This window comes from Mastomys coucha, unplaced genomic scaffold (assembly GCF_008632895.1).
Source record: "Mastomys coucha isolate ucsf_1 unplaced genomic scaffold, UCSF_Mcou_1 pScaffold21, whole genome shotgun sequence".
Taxonomy (NCBI): domain Eukaryota; kingdom Metazoa; phylum Chordata; class Mammalia; order Rodentia; family Muridae; genus Mastomys; species Mastomys coucha.
The window spans coordinates 121,604,396-121,615,277 of record NW_022196904.1 but is presented as its reverse complement, the minus strand read 5'-3'; the positions used below and the strand labels follow the sequence as shown (position 1 = coordinate 121,615,277).

Here is a 10,882-nt window from a genome sequence, read left to right as displayed (position 1 = left end):
CCTGGTTTGAGCGGACCCATTCTTGGCAGCTTGAAATAAAACAGGTAGGTGGAGCGTGTGGCCCCAGCCTGCACCAGCATCTACAATATGGTGGAGCCAGGATTTTGCAAGCCCTGTTGGAAATGGACATATTTTGCACTGGAGTGAGAGAGTAGCTCTTCCCTCTGCTACAGGAGCAGCAGGACTGTCCTGCTTGTACCATGGACACACAGTCAATCTCCCAATCTCCAGCAGGGGCCTGGTCTGAACAAGACAGACTTAACTGGAGCCAGACCAGCTGTAGAAGCTCAGTTATTGAGGTAAGGCTGGACTGCAACATCTAGAGGCTCGGAATTCAGCACAGTCAGGTCTCATTACCAGTAACAATGATCCTTGAGAAGGGTTGACAAGGCTAACGTACCTTCCTCCCTCCCTCCCACCCTCCTTCCCTTCCTTCCTTCCTTCCTTTCTCCTCCCTTCCTCCCTCCCTCCCTTCTTCCTCCCTTCTTCACTACCTTCTTTCCTTTCTTCCTTCCTTCCTTCCTTCCTTCCTTCCTTCCTTCCTTCCTTCCTTCCTTCCTTCCTCCATCTTTGAGTCTTTGGTTTGTGAAGTGTGATTTCAGGGCCTATGGCAGACTGATGAGGTTCCAGTGCACTGCTGTGGAACTCATAGCCTGAAAAGGGGAATATACAAGCTCTTCCTTAAAGAAAACTTTGAAAGCAGGATCATACTGGGTTCTGAGAGGTGGAGAGCATCCTTCCCTGACTAGAATGGTCAGGGAAAGCTGACTGGAGGAGGTGACAGTTAGGCAGGGACATAACATGAAAGACCAATAGGAAGAACCATGGTGAAGGGGCTGGTGGGGGGATGTCTTCAGTTTGAGGGAATAGACATACCAGGTCTTAGAGACAGGAGAGAGCTCAAGATCAGGCTGCACTCTGGGTCTTGTCCCTGAAGGAGTGAATTTTGTTCTCCCTTCTCCCCATGGCCATCATGATTTTATCCTTTTCCTGGTGCTGAAGGCTTAGGGCCTGAGGGAGTTGATTCTATATTCTGGTATTCTAGGGGGAGGGGTCACTGTGGCTAGAGCATCTACCTGGGCCTAAGGAGCCTGGAAGCAACACAGCATGTCTAGAATAGGGATACAACTGGGATTTCTGTCAGGGTCAGGCTGCTGAGGTTTGCATTTAAGAACTTGAAGATGACAAATGTCCTTCCTGGATCCAGGAAGATGGAGGGAGAGAGGCCAGGGCTGGAAGACCAAGCCAAGTGGGTGGGGTGGGTTGTGGAGGCCCCTCTCTCTTGGCTGGGCATTGTCTGCCAGCACTGTGGAAAAAACGAAGAGTAATGAGAGTTATTTTCCCCCTGATGCTCTGCATCAGGGACTGGCTGATTTAACGTGCCTCAGTCCCGCTGGGCACCTCTGTATAAATGAAAGTTGACAATGTATCAAACATTAAGGAGCTACAGTTCCAGGAGGGTGGTGGTAGGCCTGGTCTTCTGGCCTCCTGGCCCCCTGGCCTCCTGACCCCCTGGCCTCCTGGCCCCCTGGCCTCCTGGCCCCCTGGCCCTCCTGGCCCCCTGGCCCTCCTGGCCCCCCTGGCCTCCTGGCCCACCTGGCTCCCTGGCCTCCTGCCCACGGTTCCTGCTTGTGGCTCACAGTTTCTGTTTAGCTTCATGCCTCCCTGGTTGATGACCAAATACTATGCAGATATAACCGGGAAAGCAAGGCTGTGGGTGAGGGCCTTCCTCACAAACCCCTCTGCCCAAATACGGGGTGCTAGGACCTATCCACAAATCAATACACCAGTATAATAAGCTGTCTCGTGCTGGTGATATGAGAATGTTCCAAAGAATCCAGCTCTTCTCCAAGCTGGAAGGCATGCCTTTTATATTTTGCACTTTCCCTCCTCCTTAGACTGAGAAGTAAGAGGCCTGGTACAGAGGGGGTGGGTATAAACATCTCTTAGGATCTTCACGAGAGAGCTGCCGGTTGGAAGGGCGGTGCCTGACTGACCCAGACCCTCTCTGCCAGGCTTTCTCCTGGGTCAGCTCTGAATGTCTGTAACCCATCAGCCGAGCAATCATGCTTGTTCTTTTCGGAGACAGGTGGGAGCCTCCAGGGCCGGGTGTGTGTTTGGCTATTGGTATCCTGGACTCCTATTTGCTTTCTTCTGCTATTGTGAGTCTAGTGGAGGTGGGGACTCATCTGCTGTGTGAGCCCAAAGAGGGAGGACTTGAAAGGAGAGATGGGGACTGGTCTGCAGTCTTGCCTCTCAGAGGACAAAGCATGTAGAGGGTGATCAGTGACGAATACAACTTGAACGGGTTCAGTGATGGAAAGTGGAGTGGGGAACAGTCAGGGAGACAGGGTATAAACAGGAAACCTGGGATGTGGATGGAGGCCTCTGTGTTTGTCTGATAATGTATGATTTTATAGGTGATAGGTCAGAGGGAGACCAGAGTCCAGGAGGGACTCCAGGTTCTTTGTACTTTACTGGGGTTCAAGCTGAGAGGTTGTAAGAATACCTTTGGAAGGACCTGAGGAGCTGTGTGCACTTTTGGTGAGAGTGCAGCTTTGGGATAGGTTTCAGCTTGGCCACTTATAACTGGGCAAGAGGCCCAAGCGATTTGAGGTTCTGGTTTCCTATGATACCATCATGTAAGATAAATAGCAGTATTTCCTTGCTCTTGAATATATCTCTGTATTAGGTCTTAGAGTGGGTGCTGACTCATTTCATGAAAATATCAGACAAGGTTTTGGGCTAGCCATGAACTGCCCAGGCTTGGAGGCAGGAACACAGGCTTGGTCTGTCTGTGTTCAGGTCAGGGATCCCTCCCCGACTATGTGGCTCTAAAGTTCTTGTCTCTCTGTACCCAGCACATATTAGGTGCTTAGTAATTGTTAGTGCTTCCCTGCTCCCTGCCTTAAGCCTCTTTCTAGCCTCTTTGTGTGTACATCCCACTTACCGGACCTCATCTGCACACGCATATACCTGGAGAAGGTGTGTATTTCCCTTTCGTAGGGCTAGCCTGCTATCAACAGGCTGCAAGGCCCACCACATGATTATAGTCTCACTTCCCCAGCATGAGGTAAGTGAGGTAAGTGGTAAGCCCTTGCTAACTGAATGCAGGTGAGGGATACACATCATAAATGGCAAGATTAACAACTGCGTGTTGCCTGCTCCTTGGAGAGCACTTCAAGGGTCATTGGGAGGGGTTGGGTGCCAGAATGAATCTGGGGAAGGCCACTTGGGAGAAACATGGACACTGCACACAGTATGAGACCTTGGTGGTCGCTGTGCAGGGGCGCTGAGATTCTGAGTTGTTTTGTTGAAGCAGCTGGTACAAGCCTTAACTGGCTCTGGAGGCTTGAAGAGGGAGACTGGTGCCCCCTTCTTCCCTTGGGGATTTACAAAGGAAGGAGGACCAATAAAAGGAAGAGAGCTGGAATTTAAAGTGGGCCCTCAGAGTAGCCAGGAAAGGCATGGGGGCAGTCTCCTGGAAGAGCGGGGATGAATCTAGAGTTGTGGCCAGGAAGAGGACAGTTCAGATACATTAAAGGAGAGAGAAGGAAGGAAGGGAACCCATCAGAACAAATACACTAGAGCTGAGACCCAGGAGGGTGTGTGTGTGTGTGTGTGTGTGTGTGTGTGTGTGTGTGTTTGTGTGTACCCAGAGGAGTAATGGGGTCAGGTTCTATGACACTGAAGATGGTAAGCTTGATTTTGTAAGAAGTGGGAGCCATAGAAGGTTCAAGCAGAGACTAAAGGAAAGGCCACCCAGAGACTGTCCTACTTGGGGATTCATCCCATATACAGTTACCAAACCCAGACACTATTGTGGATGCCAAGAAGTGCATGCTGAAAGGAGCCTGAGATGGCTGTCTCCTGAGAGGCCCTGCCAGAGCCTTACAAATACAGAGGCGGATGTTAGCAGCCAACCATTGGACTGAGCATGGAGTCCCTAATAGAAAAGTTAGAGAAAGGGGTGAAGGAGTTGAAGAGGTTTGTCACCCCATGGGAAGAACAACAACATCAACCAAACAGACTCTCCAGAACTCCCAGGGACTAAGCCATCAACAAAGGAGTACACATGGCTCCAGCTGCACATGTAGCAGAGGATGGCCTTGTCATGCACCAATGGAAGGAGAGGTCCTTGGTCCTATGAAGGCTGGATAGATGCCCCAGTGTAGGGGAATTGAGGGCAGGGAGGTGGGAGTGGGTGGGTGGGTGGAGGAACACCCTTATAGAAGCAGAGGGAAGAAGGATGTGATAGGGTGTTTCCGGGAGGGAGGGAAACTGGGAAAGGGGATAACATTTGAAATTTAAATAAAGAAAATATCCAATAAAAAAAAAGAAAAAAAAAGATTCAAAAGACAACATGGCAGACACTCTGTGCCTTATGGGGACTTCCAGTGGCTCTGGAGCAGGAAATGTTGGATGTGGGAGAAGAGAGTGGTGAGGGGTGGAGAGCTGAACCCCTCATAGTGAAGACACAAAGGCAAGAGGCATCTTTCACTCTTCGTGGCTCCACAAAGAAGGAGCCCAGGGAAGAAGCAGCAGGATGGAGAGGCCACTGTGATGGAGCCTGTTGATCCCCAGTGGACGATAGCTCTTCATGGGGTCTAGGTAGATTCCCACCAGTGCTAGGCTTCTATCTTTCTTTGCAATGGGCTGGATCCTGTCACTGCCTGGCAGATGCTTCAGGGTACACTGGAGCCTGATGCCGTGCAGTGTGAACTTTCAGTCTAAGAGAGTGATGAGCACAGCCTGTGCTGTGTTGAAAACATCTGCAGAGTATACTCTGCGAGGAACATGCCTTGCAAATGGGCTTCAGAAATCAGCTCTCCCACAGATCTGGCCCCACTCACCATCTGTCAGGACAGGGTGTGGATGCTGGATAAGGCTTGTGGGTCCTGGAATAGAACAGGAGACGCAGGCTTTGGTCATCGAGGGAAAAACAAGGTAGTCAGGCATGAGGGGCAGTGAGTCACAGCCCATGGTCATACCAAGGGGCTGAGTTCTAGAGAGTAAGAGCTTAGGTCATTGGGAGTTGCAGAGATGCTAGGCCTGAGTCCACAAATCCCTCAAGGTTTCCAGACAGACACCCTTCCCAACAGGGACCACTTGGGAATGGATTGGGGGTGTTTCAGCTTATACTTTCAGGTCACAGCCTGTCCTTGAGGGAAATGAGGCAGGAATCCAAGGCAGGAACTGTGGGTGAGCACTGCTTACTGGCTTGTTCCCAGGCTCTTATTCGGCTACCCTTCTCATATGCCTACCATCACCTGCCTAGGGATGGTACTGCCCGAGGTGGGCTGGGCCCTTCGACCTTCTACATTAGCAATCAGGAATATGGCCCAACCGATTAGCCTATGCTCCCATCTGATAGAGGCAGTTCTTAACTGAGGTTCCCTCTTTCCAGATGTACCAAGGTGATGGCAAGTTACTACTGTCCCACAGGTAACTTGAATCTAGGTCCTAAGCGGTGGCAACAGGAATCTCTTCTCTGGATCTTTCAGCAAGTTACAGAGCCATTATTACGTATTTGCCAACCTGCCTTCTCTGACACTGTCCTCAGCCCACTGAAAACTCTGACTTCACCCCTGACTCTTCTCCTCCCCTCATAGGCAGGAGAACCTGTCCAGGGAGTGCTGTGTGAGGAGTTTTTATAACTCTAGGTGGACATGTGAAATGCTCGTGTTAGGATTTTCGCTTGTTTATTAATTTTTTGAGATGGTCTATATAGCTTAGATGCCCCATGAACTCAGTATGTATCCAAGACTGGTCTTGAACTTGTGATCATATTGTTTTTGTCTCCCAGGAGCTGGGATCACCCTGGTTTTGTTGGGTGTTGATAAGTAGATTGCCCATTAGCAGGAGAATGGAATAGAACTGTCAAACAAGCACAGCACAGGGCCCCGTTATGTTCAAACTTCAGATACATAACAGTTGCTTTTTAGGGTAAGTGCATTTTGCAATTATAGAGCACATGTCACAAGCATTCAGCCTGATGAATCCCAGAAGGTGAGTACATCTCTGTAAGGAGACCAGATCTAGAGACAGAATGTTCCAGGCTTCTCAAATGTCCCCCACCCTGTCCCCTTCCAGGAACTTCCCACCCACCCTCATCCCGACTCCTCACAGCACAGCTGAGCTTGGTCTGATGATGAACATCAATGTCATATACAATAACCGGGCTCACTCAGCCTGCAATCTTTTCTGTCTGATTTCTCTCATGTTTACATCTATTGAGATTCATTCATATTTATGTTTTGGTACATGTAGGTATGAGGCAGAGGTCAACATCAGCCTCTTTCTCACTTACTCTTCATTGAACTAGAACTTGCTGGTTTTGCTAGGTTGGCTGGCCAGTAAGCCCCAGGGACTCTCCTGTCTCTGTCTCCCCAGCATCTGGATTATAGGGTTGTGCTTCTGTGCCTGCCTTTGTCTGTGGATGAGGAATTGGGTGTCTTCTAATGTTCTCTGATAAGTGTGAGAGAAGGCTGCCTTTTTGGATGCTGTATTCATTATCAGAGTGGGCTGCTTTGAACTCCAGGACACGGTCAGGTCTTGGAAGAAGGCCATAGCTAGGTTACCCTTGTATAGGCTTATATGTCCTGGGAAATGGAAGCTGAGAAGCACTTCCAAGAATCTTGTTAGTACCATGTTACTATGATGGAGGCAATTAGCTTACAAAGAACAAAGGGTTATTTAGCTCAGCATTTGGAGCTTCAAGTATAAGATCAGATGGCCTTGTTGGTCTGGCATCCTGTGAGGACGGCAGATTGTAGCGGTGAGAATATGTGGTGGAGCATATGGCTACATCACCAGCCAGGATGCAGAGGGAGACCTGGCTCACAATTTCTTATGAGGGCAGCGCTCCCAAAGATCTAAGACAGTGGTTCTCAACCTGTGTGTCTTGACCTCCTTTGGGGTCACATATTAGATATCCTGCATATCAGATATTTACATTATGTTTCATAACAGTAGCAAAATTACACTTATGAAGTAGCAATGAAGTGATTTTATAGTTGGGAATCACTACAACACGAAGAACTGTATTACAGGGTCTCAGTATTAGAAGGTTGAGAATCGCTGGTCCAAGCCCTCTTGACATGAGTACCCTGGGGACCAAGCCTTTCTGTGAAACCATAGCAATATCCCAGCTCAGATTTTATTACATATACTCACATCCTGGACCAGAGGTCATCCCTGAGAAGTGGAGAGACTTATTTTTCATACAGGGATAAATACCTTCAGCATGTACTTAATCAGAATTAAATGTTCAGTATTTAAATATTAGTGGCACCTGGAAGTTAGGTTTAATTCATAAATCAAGACTTTACGGCAGGTGATATTTATGGCAATTCTTGCTGGGAGAAATATTAAAATTCGTAAGAATTGTAAATGCTGTAACACAAAATGCTACAGTCCAGGCTCATAATTGATGACTTCCTCTCAGATGTATGGAATAAATTAATTTCATTGCTGTATGGATGACATTAATATGATTTTATAATTAATTTAGTTCTGAGAGCTGCTTGGGGTGCCAGATTTCACTGGAGGGAGAAAAGGGCTCAGGGAAAAAGGTGACACATGAAGAATAATTTGGAAAACAAATAAAGAATAATGTTGTAATAAGAAATGGCAGCTTGCGCGACTCTGCTGTGAAGGAAATACAGGGTCTTGCCCAGAGGTGGCCTTGCAGGGTTGCCGCTGTGTGTGTCTCCGCGTCCTCTGAGTTCCTGTCAGGGTTTCTCACGTCCCAGCCTGTGCCTTTAGGCTGAGGCACGTTGGAAGTGTTGCTCCTTGGTTGGTTCATGGAGGTGTCCAGGAAGGTGAGCCTTGGCAGGTGGGACTCAGAGAGCGCAGGCAGGCCACCAGATGACTGAGGATGCCAGCCCTTTTGAAAACACGACACCCAACAGTCTCCCATGTGGTCCTGTCTGCTTTAGCAGACAGTGCTTAGCTCTCCACTGCGTCATTGGAGACTGGTCCTTTCTCTTTAAATGCAGTTCACTGGTTATTCCTTAGACATATGGCTCAGCAAATCCACCCAGGATTTCCTCCCCAGAGATTGCTTTCCTCCATAAGCCATTCAGTGGGCCTCAGAAGCTGCAGCCCGAAGACTGATAGTTATGCAGGATAAAAGCTTGCCTTTTTCTCAAGAGGACCCCCCAAATATGAGCAGGTGTTTTGCTCTGCAGGTGCTCTCTTGACACCATTGCGTACTTGAATAAAGAAAGTATAAGGTTTAGACACAACTTGATGGAAAATATATCAACAACTATGCCATTAACCCTCACCCCGGCTGGGGTGGTTCAGGTGTAGCTATGGAAGAGGATGTTTCTCCAATCCCGAGAAGCCTGGCTGGGAATTCTACACATCCACCAGGAGCTGGTGGTAAGATTTAACTAGAAGACTCCTCAGACATGCTGGCCCCCAACTTAATGTTTCATCACTGAAGTCACTCCTGACTGAGCACCCACTATATGCATACCAGGCACAGGGAGGATGCGGGAGGACATGGTGTGGTGTAGATGTGTCGTGTGTGGGGTCCTGAGACAGAAAGGCAGGTGTACACATGTGATAGTGTGAATGTGTGTGCATGTTTGTGTGTACATGTAATCATGTAAAAGTGTGTGAGGATGTTACTGTGTGTACATGTACAGTGATGTGTTTGACTGCTTTTTGACGTATGTTTATACAGGTGGACAAGAAAAGGGACGTACAGATAAATGTACTGCCATCCTGTCCCCAGGGAGACCATGGACCTGCAGTGAGAGGAAAGAGACTTACATTCAACAATCTTCCTTTAAATCCCAAATCCCTCTTTGCCCTTTGACCCCTCATCTTCCCACTCCTTCTCCTTGAGCTTCCAATGGGAAGGCTGGGATTTGCTTGCCCAGCTTCTCAACAGCTCTGACTGTTCAGGGGAAGCCAGCTCTTCCCTCAGAATCTTGCCAGGGGAGAAAAAAGCAGACCTGCAATATTACCCATGATGTACATGAAATAATAAAATGTTTTTGTCTTAGTTCATTTTTTGTCTGTCTTAATAATATTCATTTTAATTATCTGTATGTGTATGTCTGTGTAGGTATATGCATGTGAGTGCAGATACCTATGGAGTCCAGAAGAGGGCAGCAGGTCCCTTGGAATTGGAATTACAGATACTGGGAACCAAACTTCAGTCCTCTGTAAGAACAGCAAGTAGGCTTAAAAGATGAGCCATTCTCCAGCTCTAGTCTCTCTCTCTCTCTCTCTCTCTCTCTCTCTCTCTCTCTCTCTCTCCCTCTCCCTCTCCCTCTCCCTCTCCCTCTCCCTTCTCCTATCCCCTCCCTCTCTCTCGCTCCATTCCTGAGTCATGCACTCCCCTGATGTGAAGTCTCTCAGATAGAGAGGTGGGCCGACTCATCCCCTTCCATTTGTGAGTCTCCAGTACCTCAGGATGTGGCTATATTTGGAATAAGGGTTGTTTGTTGCTCTCTTCACCAGCTGAGCAAGATGCCTAAAGGAAAGAAGGCCAAGGGGAAGAAGGTGGCCCCAGCCCCTGCCCGTTGTCAAGAAACAGGCCAAAAGGTGGTCAATCCTTTGTTTGAGAAAATGCCCAAGAACTTCAGCATTGGGCAGGACATCCAGCCCAAAAGAGATGTAACATGTTCGCCAAATGGTTCTGTTACATCAGGCTGCAGCGACAAAGAGCCATCCTCTATAAGCGTCTCAAAGTACCTCCTGCCATTAACCAGTTCACCCAGGCCCTGGACAGGCAAACAGCAACTCAGCTGCTTAAGCTTGCCAACAATTACTGGCCAGAGACAAAGCAAGATAAGAAGCAAAGGCTATTGGCCCGGGCTGAGAAGAAAGCTGCTGGCAAAGGGGACGTCCCAACTAAGAGACCACCCGTCCTCCGAGCAGGAGTCAATACAGTCACTACCTTGGTGGAGAACAAGAAGGCTCAGCAGGTGGTGATTGCCCATGATGTAGACCCCATTGAGCTGGTAGTTTTCCTGCCTGCCCTGTGTCAAATGATGGGGGTGCCCTACTGCATCATCAAGGGAAAAGCTAGGCTGGTGCGCCTGGTTCACAGGAAGACACGCACCACTGTTGCCTTCACACAGGTTAACTCAGAAGACAAGGGTGCTCTGGATAAGCTGGTGGAAGCTATGAGGACCAATTATAATGACAGATATGACGAGCTCCATCGCCACTCAGGAGGCAACTTCCTGGGTCCTAAGTCTGTGGCTCGAATTGCCAAGCTGGAAAAGGCAAAGGCTGAAGAACTCACCACTAAATTGGGTTAAATGTACACTAAGTTTTCTGTACATAAATATAATTACAAAATTAAAAAACGGAGGTTATTTGTTTTTTGAAAGAGCCTCATTATATAGTCCTGGACAACCCTGAACTTGCTATTTAGACCAGGATGGCCTTGAATTCACAGAGATCCACCTCCCCGAGTTCTAGGATCAAAGCTTTGTGCCACCTTGCCCATCTGTAGCTAAATTTTTACAGAGATAACTTTTTATGAGATCATTAGGGTAGACCTAACAAGGACAGAGCAAGGCACAGAAGGAAGACTGTGTAAGGCCACAGGAGAGGTGAGGTGGCCATCTGCAAAAAACAAACAAAAACAAAAACAAAAACAAAACAAAAAACAAAAAATCACAAACAGCCGTTAAACACCTTAGCAGCCAGCATAGTAAGGCCACAGGTGGCCATTGTTTCCGATGTCAGGCTGTGACATTTGTTACAGTGGCTCCAACAGATGGATACAGGCTGGAAAGCACATGAGTCATGAGTATGCTGTTCTTCTGAAGCCTGACAGCAGCTGCACGAGGGAGTTTAGCGGTGATTTCCAGCCCAGTGGAGCCTTGAGATACGGCAACTCTGGGTGACA

The 10,882-nt window shown here is 48.3% G+C and overlaps 1 pseudogene; it reads left to right on the top strand.

The window, feature by feature from the left end:
• The first annotated feature begins 9,489 nt into the window (after positions 1-9,489).
• LOC116100929 lies at positions 9,490-10,286 on the top strand (annotated as a pseudogene).
• The last annotated feature ends 596 nt before the right edge of the window (positions 10,287-10,882 follow it).